Consider the following 18479-nt stretch of genomic DNA (forward strand, 5'->3'; position numbering starts at 1 on the left):
TTGAAAAAAGGATGACACACATAAAAATAAAAAAAAAACATTTTTAAAAACAAAATGAAGTTAAACAAAATGAAAACTATCCCCATGTGTACACCATTGACGGACATCAAAATGATGCCATCCACTGGGGTGAATGCGCCAGAGTTAATTAATCCTAGCGCAACCCCAGCTAATGGCAGCAGGAGAGAACAGGATAACAAAGCAGCAGCTGTGAAGCCTGTGCTCTGGGCCTGGATCTGGACCTAGGCTGAGGCCCTGGCCCTGGAACCCAGCCTCCAGGCCAGACCCCAGCGTTGGACCTGGATCTGGGCCGAGACCCCAGCATCGGGTCCTAGCTTCTGGGCCAGGTCATGGTGGCAGGCCCAGGCTTCGGGCCTGAGTTCGGCCAAGACATCGGCCTTGCATAGGCCGAGGTCATGGCAACATATGGCTCCCTCAGCTTACGCAAGGCCTAGGCTTCGCCCTGGGCCTAGGCCATATCGGTGGATCCCCACCGAACCTGGTAACCGGGGGTGGGGGGGGGGGGGGAGATCCTAGCCCTGGCATTTTTCTGGGTGGGCAGGAGGCCCTGGTAGTCCTCATTTTTGTTTTTTAGCATTTTTCTTTTTATTATTGTTGGTTTTGCTTACAAATGAAACAATCCATGAACCGAAATTCATGGGGAAAGAAAACCTCCCAAGAACGAATCAAAAACAAAAATGAATTTTTTCCCCCTGCACATCCCTACTATTTGAGATCTTGCCAGATACGTGTGACCTGGATTGGCCACTGAACCAGTATGGCAATTCTTATGTTCTTATAGTCTTACCACAGCGGCTCCTGCTACAGTGAAAATGACTTTTCTCCCAGATCCACTGAAAGAGATGCATGACTAAGTTATAGCATGCTTATGACAACAGCACTATGCTCCCGCCCTCTTGAGCTTATAGTGCCTCTGCGGTGCCATATGTGCCCAGCACAGCCATTTTTTTTTCCTTTAATCAGCCTTCAGAACCATTCATGCCCCTCCTGGGAAGCCCCCTCCCCCATTTGAGCACCCCTGCCTTAAGATATAACATGCCCAGGGGAGCTTCTCTTGGGATGTGATACATATATACAGACTACTTCATGCATAGCTTTGGGGTGCAGCAGGTGTATGTGTACTATGGTTATTCTGGAGGACTGCTGTTAGGCATTTTAAAAGGAGGCATGTCAGTTTGAGAAATCAGCAACTACCAGCTGGATAGGTTAATCCTGTCTTGTTCTGGTTTTAAACCCCTGACAATATTCACTCTTGTGGGGTTTTTTTTTTCCATAAGTAGTAGTTGTAGTGAGTTCAATTTGTGGAGTGGATGAAACAAAACCAGTTTAATAGATGAAGTTGCTGCCCGATGCCCATGGTCATCAGCCCAGCTTTAATGAAATTTCTGACACTGAAATAAATTATTAGGAAACCACTGAGATTGTAAAAAGATTAAGTCACAGGACTGCTCTTTGCGCTGGCGTCACAATTCTGGATTTAGCATCAATCAGGACTTGGAAACAAACGAGCAGTTGTTCATTTTTAGTTTCTTTGTTAGGATCTTTTTTCATTCTCTGCTGCCAGTTATTCTGGATTGACTAGATGCATAAAGGGTTGGTTTGTACAAAGATGCTACCAACACCATAGTACACAGACACAACGAGGGCACAGGTGTGTTTCTCTGGAAAATGCATACTGAAGTAATTAGTTTTATACCTTCTCCTCCCCAGTATTCATGCTGCCCAGAATCCTTGCCATTCTATCAGCATTATTCCTGTACCTTTTTAAATGGCTATTTCTCTAGACAGGGTACCAGCAATATTGAACAATACCCCCACCCCTGATCTCCCATGTGAATTCCACCCCAGCTAGGATCATAACCTTTACCAGTCTACAAACATAGGGGTCGATGCAATAAAAAGCACGGAAAGCGGGCACTGAAACGTCAGCGCCCGTTTTCTTAATGTGCGCATGGTGCCCACAAGGGGGGGCGCCATGCTATACGCAAATTAGGGGGTCGCACTAGCAAGGAGGCACTAGGGTCGCTTGTGCGACCTTAGCACCTCCTTGCTAATATGACCCCGCCGCAGCTGCCGGTTACAAAAACCCCTGACAATATTCACTCTTGTGGTTTGTTTTTTTTTCCATAAGTAGTAAACTCGGCGTCGGTTTTCATAACCGGTCGTCTGCCAGTAATGAAAGCGGACTCCGAGACTACCGGCGTCGGTCTTCATAACTTGGTGGTCTGCCGGGGTTTTTTTTTTTTTTTTTTTACATGTGCTCAGCTATTAACGCCTGCTCCAAGCAGGAGTTAATATCTGAGAGCTAAATGTGCGTCTGAGATGCACCCTTTTTTTTTTTTTAATGCGGAGTGAATGAGTAATAGCCTCATTCACATGCATTTGCATGTAATGAGCGGTATTGCATTCACTTCACGTCAGACGCGTGTTAAGTAGGCGCTAATCCCCCTATTGCACTGGGGGATGGATTAGCACCTATTTAACCCGCGTCTGAGTGTGGGTTATACAGTGCGCTAGGCTGAGTGCACTGTATTGCATCGGCCCCATAGTGCCTACAGTATGGCCTTGTACCAAGTAGTACAAATCACCATAGCTATACCAATAGTAGTTTCCCCTCATTTACAGGTCTGGGAATGGATATAACATTACTAGAACCTTTCACCTCTAGGCCATGGGTTCAAATCCCAGCCCAGGTGGCCTATGTGAAAGGAATCAGTGGTCTTAGTCTAGTTTCAAGAGCAGAAGCATTCACACCATAGCTCCTGCAGATTCTTGTGAATTTTGCTTCATACCTCATCACCAACTTGTGACAAGGTCATGATGTGAGTAATTCATTAAAGCTTTTTTTTTTTCTCATTCTTTGTCTATGGGTAAAGACCTTCATGAACAAGGCCCACAGAATGGTAAAAAAAAAAAAAAAAAAAAAAAAAGACCTTGATGAAACAGAGTTTAACTATATGATATAATTTTAATGCTGGCTTGCGTTTTGATTGAATTGCCAGTCATATGGTTAGTGTCAGAGAGATTAGGACTCGGGAGTCCTGATCAATGTTGTGCTGACAATTTTGTATCAAAGGTAGAGGTGTGCATGGGAAAATATTGTTTTGTTTTCTAATTTTTTTGTTTTGTTTTGTTTCTTGCTATTGAATATGCACCAAATGGTTTGAGTATGCATTAAACCATTTAGTATATGCAAAATGGGAGATGGTTCTGAGAACACACATTCACAATGCCACTGCTGTGCAATAAGACAGAGTAAGAAACTCCCCTTCAGCACTCACAAGATCTCCTTCCCAAGTAAATAGTCCTCCATCCCTCATCCCATCTGAGAAATGTCAAGATTAAGCCCTGTCCCCTTCCTGATGTCAACTGGCCCAATTCTGAATGATAGCACCAGTGAGGCAGGAGCTTCTGCCTCTGGGGGGAACCAAAACTTTGGATTTAAGGAATGGAGGAGACACTAGGTATAGGGGCAGGAGTTCAAGAAGGGTGGGACTTAATGTTGAAATTTTATAGGGTGGGTGGGCAAGGATCAGAGAACCATTTACTTAAGGAGGCAGGCTTGAGAATGTGGGATGGGTTGAGGTTCCTTACTCAGGGCTTACTGCCCCTTTAATCAGCACATTAATGGTTCTAAAATGTGACAAATGACAAACAGTATTTCATTAATTTTTGTCTCTTCTCAGATGGGAAACACAAAACAAAAGCAACAAAAATATTATCTCATGATATCATGTTCTCACCAGAGGAAAGTCCTGTCAAACAAATCTGATTGATTTTTTTGATTGGATGACTAGAGAATTAGATCTTGGAAGAGTACTTGATGTGATTTACTTGGATATCAGCAAGGCTTTTGATACAGTTCCACATAGGAGGCCCATGAATAAAATGAAGAGCCTGGGAGTGGGTACCAAGGTGGTGGAATGTATTACAAATTGGTTGACTGACAGGAGATGGTGTATAATGGTAAATAGAAGCTATTCTGAAGGGAGAACAGTGTTAAGTGGCGTGCCTCAAGGATCAATTTTGGGACTGGTTCTGTTCAATATCTTTGTGAGTGACATTGTGGAGGGGTTAGAAGGAAAGGTTGGTCATTTTGAAGATGATACTAAGATCCACAACAGAGTAGACATGCCTGAAGGAGTAGAAAGAATAAAAATAGATTTAAGAAAGCTTGAAGAGTGATCAAAGGTTCGGCAGCTGGAATTTAATGCCAAGAAGTGCAGTCATGCATTTGGGGAATAGTAATCCAAAAAAGCTGTATGCGAGAGCTGTATGTGATTGGGGGTGAAGTTCTAATGTGAACGGACCAGGAGAGGGACGTAGGGGTGATAGTGTCTGGAGATCTGAAGGCAACAAAGCAATGTGAAAAGGGGGTGGTGTTATGACTGCCACTGCCCAACGTCTCCACTCTGCCCACCTTACCTTTTTTGCGACTCCTCCCGCAGTTGATGGATGTCTGGCTGCCACGGCGTCTGCCTGCCGTCCTCTCCGGCGTCCCTGGTCTGGCTTGGGCGCTACATCCCACCATGTTGTCCAGGTACCATAGGGCGCATGCACCGCGCGGCCCTGCTTCTTATTCTCTCTTTGGCGCGAACCTCAGGGGCATCCCTCTGTGATGACGTCATGCATCATGGATACAAAATCCTACACTTTTTGCTAGCTAATTGAGTTAGCAAGTGATCTCCTTACGGATGGGATTCGCTCTCTGTACCTAGCTACTCTGCCTCTCCAACATTTGGACTTTATCCTAACGGGGTACCCGCTCCTCGGGGGCCTCTCTCATTTCTTGCAGGTCGCTATCAGGAACCGGTACTCGCTCCTCGAGGGCCCATATTCCCTGTCTTGCCGCCTGAGCCTATCTCTTCTGCTTGGAAGAAACAGCTGCCTACATCATCAGTGAGTTACCAACTTTATTTCCTCAGAACTGTTCCATGGAACCAGGTACTCGCTCCTCGAGGGCCTGCCTCTATTCCAGCTTCTGTGTCACCTTCCGGGAGAAACCGCTGTGTGAGTAACTTTACCAATGAGGCTCTATACCAGAACTCTGTGTATGCTCCACTGTACTCACTATCTCAGTTTTCTCCACTACAGCACAGCCATAGAGGGAACCGCTGTTCCAGTATCCTGAGGAACCCTAGCCCAGCCGGGCTTCATCTCTACTCACTACTGCCACCTCTGGTGGCTTCTCAACTCTGTCTAATAAAAGATATAACTCTGTCTTGGGTGTCCCAAAGCTGAGCCTGACCTGTGGCCCCTCACGGGACTTCCCCCCGTGGGTGTGGTCAGCTGCCACAGTGTCCAAGGGTCCACCCAAAACCTTACAAACAATAACAGATTGCTAACTCCATGGATCCGGCACAGCTCAATGCCCTACAGGCCATTCCTGGCCTGGTCCTGCACATTTCTGAACAGCAAGATGCATTGGAGAAACTCACTTCAGCGTTCCATCAGCCTTCTCACTTCCCCACAGCTTTTGCCAAGACTACATTCTATCTTATCTTGATGGAAGGGCCTTGTCTTGGGCCTCTACACTGTGGGAACGCAAGGATCCTATTTTGCAGGATATTGAAGGATTTTTGGACTTATTTAAATCCGTTTTGGCAATCCTGCCCAAGTGACCATTGCTGGTTCTGCTCTGGTGGACCTGAAGCAAGGCAACCGACCACTGGCTGATTTTGCAATAGAGCTCAAGACTCTTGCTACAGAACTCTGCTGGGACCCTAAATGCCTGAAAACCCTCTTCTTCAGAGGCCTGGATACTCGCTTGAAAGACGAGCTGGCCGCTCGTGAAACACCTGACTCGCTGGATGAACTAGTGTCTTTGGCTACTAGAATCGACCACCGGCTTCATGATAAGATGAAAGAACTCCAGCCTAATAGAGGACCGGGTCAGAAGAAGGCTAGTGCTAAACCTGCACCTCAGATGATTCCAGTAATTCCTGTTGCCAGTGGAGATGAACCGATGCAACTTGGTTGCAGTCATTTGACTTCTAAAGAGAGAAGACTTCGGAAAAGACATGGTCTGTGTATGTATTGTGAGCAGGCTGGGCAGGCTGGTCACGATGTCCATGCCCAATTCGTCCGGGAAATGGACGGGCCTAAGTCCTGCAGGAGGACTGTTCTTAGGCCTTACTACGCCCTCTCCTCCACTCTCTCTCCCAGTCTCCTTGATCTGCGGACCATCTGAGTTTCAAACTCTTGCCCTGGTGGATTCAGGGGCAGGAGGCAACTTCATTCTTCGACGTCTAGTGAAACATTTGAGGATTCCCCTCGTCATTTTGAAAGTTCCACTACTCCTATCTTCCATCCATGGGGAGCCCTTACCGGGTGACGTGACTTGCCAAACCGAACTGGTAACCCTTTGCACCGGAGCTCTCCATACAGAATCAATTCCCTTCTTTGTGTTAGAGAAGGCCATGCACCCTATCGTCCTGGGGTTACCCTGGTTGCAGAGGCACCAACCCCAATTTGACTGGGCTTCCTTGGAACTCTCCTGCTGGGGCCCAGGTTGTCATGGAAAGTGCCTTAAGGAGATTGCTCCTGTCATCTGCATGCCTACAACTCCAGCGATGCCGGGACTGCCATCTCAATACGCATCTTTTAGTGATGTGTTTTCCAAAGAAGCTGCTGACATTCTTCCTCCGCATAGGTCCTATGATTGTGCCATAAGACTGAAACCCAATACTGAACCTCCTAAAGGATGTGCCTAACCACTCTCAGTGATTGAGAACAAGGTTATGTCTGAATACATCGAGAAGAATTTACAGAAGGGGTTTATTAGACCATCGAATTCTCCAGCCGGTGCAGGATTCTTCTTTGTGGGGAAGAAGGACAGTACCTTACGTCCTTGTATCGATTACCGAGGTTTGAACGAGATCTCAATTAAAGACCGCTACCCCCGCCTTTAATCTCAGAAATGTTTGACCGGCTTCAGGGGGCCAAAATATTCTCAAAATTTGACCTGAAGGGGTCCTAGAACTTAGTTCGCATTTGCAGTGGCAACAAATGGAAAATAGCCTTCAACACTCGAGACGGACATTTTGAGTACTTAGTAATGCCCTTCGGCCTGTGCAATGCACCCGCTGTATTTCAGAACATGATGAACGACATCTTGCGGGACCTGTTGTACAAGAGTGTCGTGGTATACCTGGATGATATCTTCTCAGGATTTGCCCACTCATCTAGAGGATGTCAAGCAAGTACTTCGCCGACTCTGTGAACACCGGCTCTACTCCAAACTATCCAATTGCAAATTTCATAAAGACTCTGTGCCTTTTCTTGGCTATATCGTGTCTAAAGATGGCTTCCAGATGGACCCTCAAAAACTAGAGAGTATTAAAAATTGGTCCCAACCTACCAGTCTGAGGGCCCTGAGATGATATTTGGGGTTTACCAACTATTATAGAAGCTTTATAAAGAACTACTCTTCTTTAACAGTGCCCTTGACCGCAATGACCCGCAAGGGTGCCAACGCTTCAAAATGGTCTGCGGAGGCCATTTCCGCTTTTGAGAAATTAAAGACTACCTTTTCCACAGAACCATGCTTGCATCATCCTGACCCCAACAAGCCATTCATCGTAGAAGTTGACGCTTCGGATGTCGGTGTGGGGGCTGTATTGAGCCAAACTGGAAACTCCAAATCCTTACATCCCTGTTCTTTCTTCTCATGACATTTCTCCCCGGCAGAGAAGAACTATGGGATCGGAGATAAAGAGCTCTTGGCTATTAAGCTAGCTTTCAAGGAATGGTGGCCTTGGCTCGAAGGTGCTCAACATCAAATAACCATATTCACGAACCATAAAAATCTAGAGTATCTCCGCCATTAACAGACAAGCTAGATGTTCCTTATTCTTCAATCACTTTGACTTTGTGCTTAAATATCACCCCGGAGACAGGAATACCAGAGCCGATGCTTTGTCATGCTCCTTTCTCTTGGAGGATGTGCCTGAAGAATCTCAGCACATAACTGACCCAAGAAAGTCATCTTGGCGACTACACATTCTGTGCCCGCTGGTAAAACCATTGCTCCTACCATGTGACAGGGGCTGACCAATGGCACAGATAGCCCCTGTGACATACTAGGTCAAAGGCTATCGGCGCCATTTTGATGCGAGGCAGGCCCGACAACCAGACGGCACAGAGGGAGAAATCGCTCTCGGTACCCCGCTGGACCATCAGATATGTTAGTAAGTCTTGGGGAGGGATCGGGATGGTGGGGGGGGGGGGTTGTATTATAGTAAATTTTAATGCTTGGGGTGTGCCCCTCCCCCCCGTAGAAACCCGAAAAATGCATTTTCCCCGAAGTTCAGGGAACTTAGGCAATTTTGTTGAATTTGCCTAATTCGTGATAAACAAATGCACTTCTATATTGCCAATAGCACCCCAATTATTGTGCCTGCTGCACGAGTTGTCTGCTATTGGCCTGTTGTAATATGAGTCAGCCTGTAGCTTGCTAATCACCCATATATGAGGACTACCATCCTGCTTGTCCTGGGAGAAAGCAGTTGCTTACCTGTAACAGATGTTCTCTAAGGACAGCAGAATGTAGTCCTCACAAAACCCACCCGCCACCCCGCGAAGTTGGGTCTGCTTACGTTTATTTTTCGCTCGTACTTTTTTACATAGAAACATAGAAACATAGAAATGACGGCAGAAGAAGACCAAACGGCCCATCCAGTCTGCCCAGCAAGCTTCACATTTTTTTCTCATACTTATCTGTTTCTCTTAGCTCTTTGGTTCTATTTCCCTTCCACCCCCACCATTAATGTAGAGAGCAGTGATGGAGCTGCAACCAAGTGAAATATCAAGCTTGATTAGTTATGGGTAGTAGGGGAAGTAACCGCCGCAATAAGCAAGCTACACCCATGCTTATTTGTTTTACCCAGACTGTGTTGTTCAGCCCTTATTGGTTGTTTTTCTTCTCCCCTGCTGTTGAAGCAGGGAGCTATGCTGGATATGCTTGTAGTATCAGATGAGACTGAAGGGAGACCCCTGTGGACATAGGGATCATGGCATGCTGGGCATGCTCAGAGTGCCAGTCAAAACTTTCTAGAAACTTTGACAGAAAAGTTTTCCGTGATAGGGCTCCGTACAGTGACGTTACCCATATGTAAGGACTACATTCTGCTGTCCTGGGAGAACACCTGTTACAGGTAAGCAACCCTGCTTTTTCACTCAGTGCATAGTTAAGTTCTAGAATTCATTAACAGAGGATGTAGTTACAGCAGTTAGTGTAATTGGGTTTAAAAGAGATTTGGATAAGTTCCTAGATGAAAAATCCATAAACTGCTATTAATTAATAAGCAATAGCAGCTTGAGATGTATTTAATTGTTGGGTATTTGCCAGGTACTTGTGACTTGGATTGGCTACTGTTGGAAACAGGATGCTGGGCTTGATGGACCCTTGGTCTGACCAAGTATGGCAATTCTTATGTTCTTATATTATGTTCTAAAGTAGGTAATTGCTATTTTCTTTACAGAACTATATGTGTGGTGCAATTATATCAGTTTTTATGCCAGTGAGGACCTTTGCAACATATCTTCTCTGTTCTGTTGGGTCTGTGTTCGAATCTTTCCCGTACACTCATTATTTATTACACAAGCCTCTAGGCCCAAGAAGGACTATTGGCAAAAATGTATCTATGAAGATCCCTACAGGCATTTGTCTTTCATGGTCACCTTTTGTATGTTGGGTTATGTTTCTTTCCACAGCAGCTGTCTTTTATTTTTTGGGAAACACACCAAATCCATAAAAAATCCTAACATCATTTAAGGGTCAAAATTCAAAAGACTTACCAGCTAAAATTTGGTTTTAGCTGGGTAAATCTCCCTGATTAAAAATATGGCTCCCTTCTAACTGGCATTTGTGCAGTTAAACATCACAAACCATGAGGGTGGCTCAGTTGTTCAGTGCCATGCACTACCATGCAGAATGTCCCCAGTTCAATCTCCAGGTCAGGTCTTCCTCTCCCCAGGTCAGCTGGGGCTGGAGATGTTGCAGATTCATTGACCACACATCCTTTGTGGGGAGCCATAGTCATTGCCCACAGGTGACACCTGATGAAGAATCAGGGCTCATGATCAGAAAGTTCCCTGGTGCTGCATGGCCTCTGCCCCAGGATGGTCACTGCATTGACCAGACTAAATGTATGCTGGAATGTAATATGGTTAAAAATCCCTTGGTAGTTGTGAATGAAGGCTCATGGCACTAGGTCCCAGCCTGGTTTCAACTGAGCTGTAAATACAAAGCTGCTAGAGGAAACTGTGTGATTTGCATTTTGCTTTGTTTTCTTTTTGACCCAGCAAATTTAGTCAGGCAATTAAAAAGGATCAGATCAAAGACATGATATTCAGCCCTAATTGGCTACATTTAGCTAGATAACCATAGATGCACAAATAGCAACCCTCTATCTACTCACTCAGATTTAAAGTGGGCAGATTTATCCATAATTAACTAGATAAACACAGGCCATTTACCCATATATCTTACCTGCTCTGCAGGTTTTTGAAAACTGACCCCTTAGACTTATTCTCTCTCCATCACGGGTTCTCTATGCGCAATGTAAACAGATAGCTTTATTTGCAGAAAGATGAGGCAGCTTCTTCAACTCTAAACTTTATTAAAAGGCAAAACAAATAAACAGAGTTTTGCTATGCATAAACTGGAGAAAATAGTGATCAGTAAAATCTAGGCCACAGAAATAAAGATGGGTAAAATAAGGATTGTTTTGTAAAGCTAGGCCATATTAGCTACTGCATCACACAGACTGGACAGGTCACAGCTGACCAGAGCTGACTGAAAAACATGAGGACAGACTCCCTGATTCCTCTGTTTCCAAACCAGATGTTAACCCTTTAAAGCCAACTGAACTGACTATAGACAATGCTGAGAACGTGCAGGCTGACCACCAGTTGGTGGTATAACAAAATACAACAAACAGAAACAGACAAAGCTATTGTGGAAGCAGGACACTATGGGGGCCAATAGAGATGTGAATCGTGTCATCGATCGTCTTAACGATCGATTTCGGCTGGGAGGGGGAGGGAATCGTATTGTCGCCGTTTGGAAGTTTAAATTATCGTGAAAATCGTTAAAATCGTGAACCAGCACACTAAAACACCCTAAAACCCAACCCAACCCTTTCAAATAAATCCCCCACCCTCCCGAACCCCCCCCAAAATGCCCTAAATTACCTGGGGGTCCAGCGGGGGTCCGGAACGACCTCCTGCAATCAAATCGTGTTGTCTTCAGCCGGCGCCATTTTGCGCTGCCATTTTGCAAAATGGCGGCACAAAATGGCGCCGGCCATAGACCAACACGATTCGACTGCAGGAGGTCGTTCCGGACCCGGACCCCCGCTGGACTTTGGCAAGTCTTGTGGGGGTCAAGAGGCCCCCCCAAGCTGGCCAAAAGTCCCTGGGGGTCCAGTGGGGGTCCGGGAGGGATCTCCTGCCGCGAATCGTTTTTCCGTACGGAAAATGGTGCCGGCCATACGCCCTCCCCCTTCCCCTCCCCCTTCCCCCGATTTACGATTTTTTGACGATAAATCGCGGGAATTGTTATTGTATCGTGGCTCTAACGATTTTTAATGATTTAAAATATATCGGACGATATTTTAAATCGTCAAAAAACGATTCACATCCCTAGGGGCCAATGTAACAAAGAGCGCTGAAGCTGCCGCGGGTTAGGATACACCTATACGTTCATTTGTATATGTGCTTTCCAGCTCAAAGACCTATATGGATATGTAATAAGGGTTTTGTGTGTGGGAAAGAAGCGCGTACAAACGCGGTATTTCCTGTGCGAATGCATGCTAATGGCATGCAAAGGAGATGATTGTATATTAATGTTCAATACAGGGAGCCGCTCTAGCAGGGAGATTGGGTTAGTATGGGTTTTTTAATGCAGGTTTTTAGTGCCTGAGTCAGAGCAGGAGTTAAGTGAAAGCGCTAGTGTGGAAACCGTTTTTTTGATGCTTTTGCGGGTCACCCAAGCAGTGGACGGAACTGGTAGAGAGAGTAAGGATAAGTTCATGGAGGAGAAGTCCATTAACTGCTATTAAACAAGTTGACTTAGAGAATAGCCACTGCTATTACTGGCATCAGTAGCATGGGCTCTTCTTAGTGTTTGGGTACATGCCAGGTACTTGTACTCTGGACTGGCCACTGTTGGAAACAGGATGCTGGGCTTGATGGGCCCTTGATCTGACCCAGTTTGACAATTTCTTATGTTCTTATGTTTCGCCCTGAGAATCAATCACAGGTGTCCACACACCGATAGGTGTCTGTGTGGTTTTCAACGCGGATGTCTGTGCGATTCACTACATAGAGCCATGAGCGTGTGTTTCTACGTACATTATGGCATATTTGGTGTATGTGGATTTTATGCGAGTATCTAATTAGCATATGCGGTCGTAATTACATCCCACGCTGCTGCTGGGTTTTGCCACATGCACCAAAAAAATCCACGCAGAAAAATCAGTGTGGATTTTAGCATTGGTCTTATTACATCGGCCTGTATGAAAGCATGACAACAGTGAAGAATAGGAAAACACCTCTGGAGACAGGACAAGGCAGCTGAATTTTGAAACTGCAAATTTTGCCTAGGAGGGCATGCATTTGGCACCAGACAAAAAAGTGGCAGGCGGCCTTGTGTTTAGTATAATAGCTGGGAACTAGGAAATATGGTCACTTGCTGTAACTTTGGATAGGTCACATAGAGGATAATATTCAAAAGAGATAGGCTTTATCTGTATAACTTTGGGAGTGACAAATATAGAGCTGACTTACTCAGCATGTATTTTCTCTTATCAGGTAAAAAAGTACACATGTATTTCACAACACTTACTTCTGTCCACATAGTGGTTCATATTGAGTAAGCCAGTGAGCAAGGAAGGGATCTGGTTAAGGTGACCCAGATAACTTTAACATGATATTCAGCTGAACTGACTGGGTAAGGGTTATGCTGAATACAGTATACCCAGATAAAGTCATCTTAGTAACTTATGACTGGTATTTCTGTCTACTGACTTACCTGGCTAACTTTGTTCAGGCAGTGCTGAATATCAGTGCTGCCCAAACAAAGTGACATGCACCTAGGGACTGCCTCTTTTTATCTGGATAAGTTTTGTGCAGGCAACAGACCAAGACAAGTTGCCCACACAAAATTTAACCAGCAAATATTGAAATATTCAGATTTGGGGTTTTGACTAGCTACCTCCAAATATTGCCCTCATTAAAGACAAGCATTCATTCACAGGGATGTGTTTAGAACAGAGGAGAAAACAAACACATCTATACATTTTCAAATATATATGTACAAGCTGTTAAGCCCGTTAAAACGGGCGAGATGTTTGTTCCACATGCCAGCTAAGTGTTGTGTGTGGAGGTGTCAGGCTGTGTACTCTTCCCCTTCCACCCTCTCTCCCTTTGTCCTCCCCTTGCACCCAATGTTCCCTCCTCCAGCTCACCTCTCCTCTTCTGCTGTCCCATCTCCCCAACCCCCACCCCCTCTCACTTTCCCACTGCTCCTCCTCATTTCTCATTCTCCCAATGTTCCTCCTTTCTTACACAGATCCTCTCCTGCAGCCCCTTCCCATTCTATCACCTGCTGGACTGCCCCTTTCCCTCACTGCTCCTCACTTGCCCAGCACCCTCCTCCTCTGGCCCTCCCCTTTCCTCTTACTATCCTCTTCCCCCTCCAGCCTCTCTCCCTTTGCACTCCCCTTGCATGCATGTCCGTCAGAGCCGCGGGTCTCTCTCTCTCTCTCTCATGCGCGCGCGCCTCACCGCAGCCCTCACATGGCTCCATTTCCTCCCGGCGCCGCTCCGCTCTGACCGATGTGCTTTCTCGCCATCTGTCAGAGCCGCGGGTCTCTCTCTCTCTCTCTCATGCGCGCGCGCCTCACCGCAGCCCTCACACGGCTCCATTTCCTCCCGGCGCCGCTCCGCTCTGACCGACGTGCTTTCTCGCCATCTGTCAGAGCCGCGGGTCTCTCTCTCTCTCTCTCATGCGCGCGCGCCTCACCGCAGCCCTCACACGGCTCCATTTTCTCCCGGCGCCGCTCCGCTCTGACCGACGTGCTTTCTCGCCATCTGTCAGAGCCGCGGGTCTCTCTCTCTCTCTCTCATGCGCGCGCGCCTCACCGCTGCCCTCACACGGCTCCATTTCTGCCCGACGCCGCTCCGCTCTGACTGACATGCTCTCTCGCCCACTCATGCGCGGTAGAGCTGCTCTCTATTGCGCATTTGCGGGCTGTCGGTCAGAGCCCATTTACATTGTAGATATTTAGCCCTAGCCACAGATAGAGCAGGCAAAAAGGTGACACAGGTGCAAGTAGCTCATGGATACTTTATACCCGCAGCAAGTTTCAAATCAAATGTAAGTGCGGATTTTGTCCAAAATGTAGTTTGAAAATTTCTCCCTGATCAATTGTAAGCTTTTGGAAGCAAGGACTCATGGTCCCTGTATGAAATTTTTTAAAGGGAGCTGTGTAAATGAAAACAATAAACATATATGCTGCTCCAAAAACGTTTGCTTCACTGTAAAATCTGACCCAAATAAATGTATAGCCATAGAATGCAACCACTTGTGGAGTGGAATTAATTTTGTAATTATGGCAATAGTCAGGGCATCATAAAGCTCCCCCTGGTGGTGAGGGATTAGAAGTGCAGCTTAGGGCTTATAAGAAGAAGGTCCTGCTCTCTCTTGACAGTTCAGAAAACCTGTTACCACCCTAGGGTGGAAGGTTGCTTTTTTCAGCTCCAAAGACACCTTTCCCCACAACTAAATCACAGTGATGGCGCAGAGCCAAAAAAAAGCAAAAATAAAGGAGAGGAAATAATAAATAGTGGGGTTAGGGGTGAGACATAGATACCTAGGACGTCAACGGGCTTAAAGGAAGGTAGTCATAAGATTCAAATAAAAAATTGTGAAAATAGTGACACTGGCTTTAGTTTTCATCCTAGGCTCTGTGTGAAGGAAGGTAACAGCTTTACAACCCCCCCAAAAAAATCTTTCATTTTTTCCCCTTTGTATTTCTTGCTTTCCCCATTCTGTTATCATCCATTCTGAAAGCCAGGAGAGTGGGGTCAGGGAAGTCAGTTCCCAGAAAGAGCAGAGCAGGTCCTCTCAGTAGAGGGAGCTTTTTCTTCTTCAGACGTTACCTGTGCATATGGGTTCAGCGGCAGGAGGCTTGCTGTCAGGCAGAGGAGTTTTGGAGAAGGGATGCTCAAATGTTATTTTTCCTGTCCGTTTTGATGCTCTTCATCAGCAATCACCAGATAAAAGAAACGGGGAACAAGGCGCCTTGCTGCTGCCTTTTACAAGTTGAAAACAACAAGACAAAATGGAATGCTAATTGATTTTAAATACATGAAAGTTTAATTTGGTGCACTTTTAATTAGGGCTCCGACTGAGCAGAGAAGCAGTTACCTAGAGTGAAGCTGGTCTCTCCTTAGCAGGTGAAGCCATCTGGAAAGAGCATACTGCTACTGTATGCCAGACTCCCTATGCAGCAAGCAGGCACCAGCATGCCACCCATTGAGTCCTGTGTATGGGAGTACATTTGTTATTCATCTCTACATCCAAGGTAGTGAGAGGCTTTGACTAAAAGTAGTACATGCTGAGTGCAAGGATGCTACTTCCATGACTTAATGGAATTCGGGTTGCCACCTCACCCAGGTCAGCTCTAGCAAGCTGATCATACTGTGTTCTGGGGAAAACAGAATCACATCTCCCTGCATTCAATCAGGCAAAACCAGGGCTGGATCAGTCATCTTAGGTTGTCCTGGAAGAGATGGCAACCCTAAATGGAATGGAGGTTGCAAGCTGACATTCAGGAGTTTGGACTTTACAGGGGTGACATATCTCACACATCATGTGCAATATAGGATAGGGATGTACATTTCTTTGAAATAAATGACTAAAAAGCAACAAATGAGACAATATTTGTTTCATTCATGGACATCCAAAACAAAAGAAGGGTGCCAAGAATTTAAATGAACATTTTCATTTCATTCATTTATATTTCCCTTTCAAGTCAATGGCACATTGAAAAGTGTTATATAGTAAGAAAGCTGCCATGAAAGTGGTAACTTTAGCAATCAACCATTGCCTGGGTGAGGTAGCAGCTGGGCCAGAGCTGAGATGGCAGAATTAGACAAGTAGACAGGATGGAGGACCAATCAAGGAGAAGCATTTGGTTTTTTTTTTACCTAGCCTAGAGCTGCCATCTGGATCAAGTGACACTGCTCTCCTCCCAATGAAAGGTTTGAGCATATGCAAAGAATCTCCATTTCCTGTGTTTGATTTCACAAAGAAAGCTTGTAATTTCCAAGTGCTTTTATTCAAATAAAAGCTTTTAAAAAAAGAAGAGAGGACAATTTTGGCATTGGCAAAGGACTTTCTTGGATCTTCACTGTTGCAGTCACAATGCTCTCACTCAGTTTGATAGGGAGACCGCTTTCTGTCTGTTCACTGAGGCAGGGTAGTAGACTAGAAATACAGAAGCAGTGCCAGTGAACAATGATATTTTCTGTCTGTCTGATTCTGTACAGTGCATTGCACTGATTATCTGCAGATAGATTGAAGTAAAGAGGAGCACAGCCTTGCCAGCCTTCTCAGTTTATTTTCTTTCTAACAGTTTTTGTGTGTGTGTACAAAAAGAGTCAGACAGCAGTGCACACACATTCACTGTATGTGTAACAGACATTTTTGTTCACACTATCAAATATAGACCTACAAAGTCTGAAAATGTGTCTGTAGGAAGTTAATAACTCTGCTTGGCAAGTTGGCACTGAGCTTGCTCTGCACAGAAGTGAACTCAGTCTCTCAACTTGATTGAGTATGTGTGGTAGGCAGACAGTCATTTATATTAGGGTCCTGGTGAGTGCTGGTACAGTATCAAAGTATATTCTAATTCCAACATGTCACTGCAAGGATAGAGGAGAGGAAGGAATGTTCGTGATCAGAAAAATGTTGGAGCAGAGGACTGGCTGCAGAGCCAGCCCAGCCTATCAGAAGCATAAACAGTAATAGCAGCAGTGAGAAAAAAAGGCAGTTCTGCCCCTAAACTTAAATCAGACTTTTTTAAGATGCAGAAAGCCAGGAATAGAACAGGATTGAGCTTTAAGAAATTGAAATTGTGAGAGCTGTTGCATCTGTCGGTCACAGATGGCTGCGACCTCTCTGCCTTACCTCTTTTTCTCCCCTTTCACTCTCTTTGGGCAAGATGGCTGCCTCCGGTGTCGAGGGCCTCGGTGTTTCCAAACCAGCATGGGTGACCCCATCTGCCATGCTCACTCCCGTGGCCTCCTACACTCAAATACATATCATGGCGGGAACCTCGGGGGTGGCCCCACCGCATGACGTCAGTACCTCCAGGTATATCTAGCCTCCGCTACCACCTTGAGTTAGGAAAGACTTCGCTTTGCTACTCTGCCTGCTCTAAGCTGCACGCTTAGACGCCACTTTCACACTAAGGGCTTCCTCCAGTAAGAAGCTCTAGACACCTGCTCCTCGGGGGTCTCTCGCTTCCAACTTCCCTTCGGGGTTCCTCACTAAGACAACCGCTCCACGGGAGTCTTTCTCTCTATTCTATTTTCAGGATATTTGACCACTGGGTACTCACTCCTCGAGGGCCTATTCACCTTTATATCCTGCACCACGGACCTTCGGTCCCACCTTTCTAGCACCAGGAAGACGCCTTCATTCTGTGAGTACCTCTACGATCCGGTGCTCCAACTCCACCCACCTGCCGTGGTGTTACCCGCACTGCGGGCTCCCATGACTATACTTCTGAGCCTGTTGAGTGTATTGGCACTTCGTGGATCAGTGCCTTACCTTCCTGCTTTTACCATCTATCTACAGCAGTACAATAAAGACTCTATCCATTCTGTGTCTGCTATCTGTATCAGCCTATTGCAGTGGTTCCCCCCGGGGCTCCTCCCCATGGGCGGAGTCATATCCATTGCGACCAAGGGTCACCAATGCCTCAAACACAACAGATTGCTAACTCCATGGACTCGGCTCAGCTCGCAGCCCTACAAGCCATCCCTGGCCTAGCCTAGTGGATCATAGAACAACAAAAGTCTTTGGAGTGCCTAGCTTCCTCCAGTAAGAAGCTCTAGACACCTGCTCCTTGGGGGTCTCTCGCTTCCAACTTCCCTTCGGGGTTCCTCACTTACTAAGACAACCGCTCCACGGGAGTCTTTCTCTCTATTCTATTTTCAGGATATTTGACCACTGGGTACTCACTCCTCGAGGGCCTATTCACCTTTATATCCTGCACCACGGACCTTCGGTCCCACCTTTCCTCCTTTAGGGGTGCAGACAGTAAGCTGGAAGCAATAGGCACAGGTTTAGGATGGTTACCCTCCACTATAGACTTTCGTGGACTCTTAGCCTCTTGAGTACGATTGCGGATACGGCGGTCAATTCTCCCTGCTAGTTCCAT

Source organism: Rhinatrema bivittatum, chromosome 8 (genome assembly GCF_901001135.1).
Source record: "Rhinatrema bivittatum chromosome 8, aRhiBiv1.1, whole genome shotgun sequence".
NCBI lineage: Eukaryota > Metazoa > Chordata > Amphibia > Gymnophiona > Rhinatrematidae > Rhinatrema > Rhinatrema bivittatum.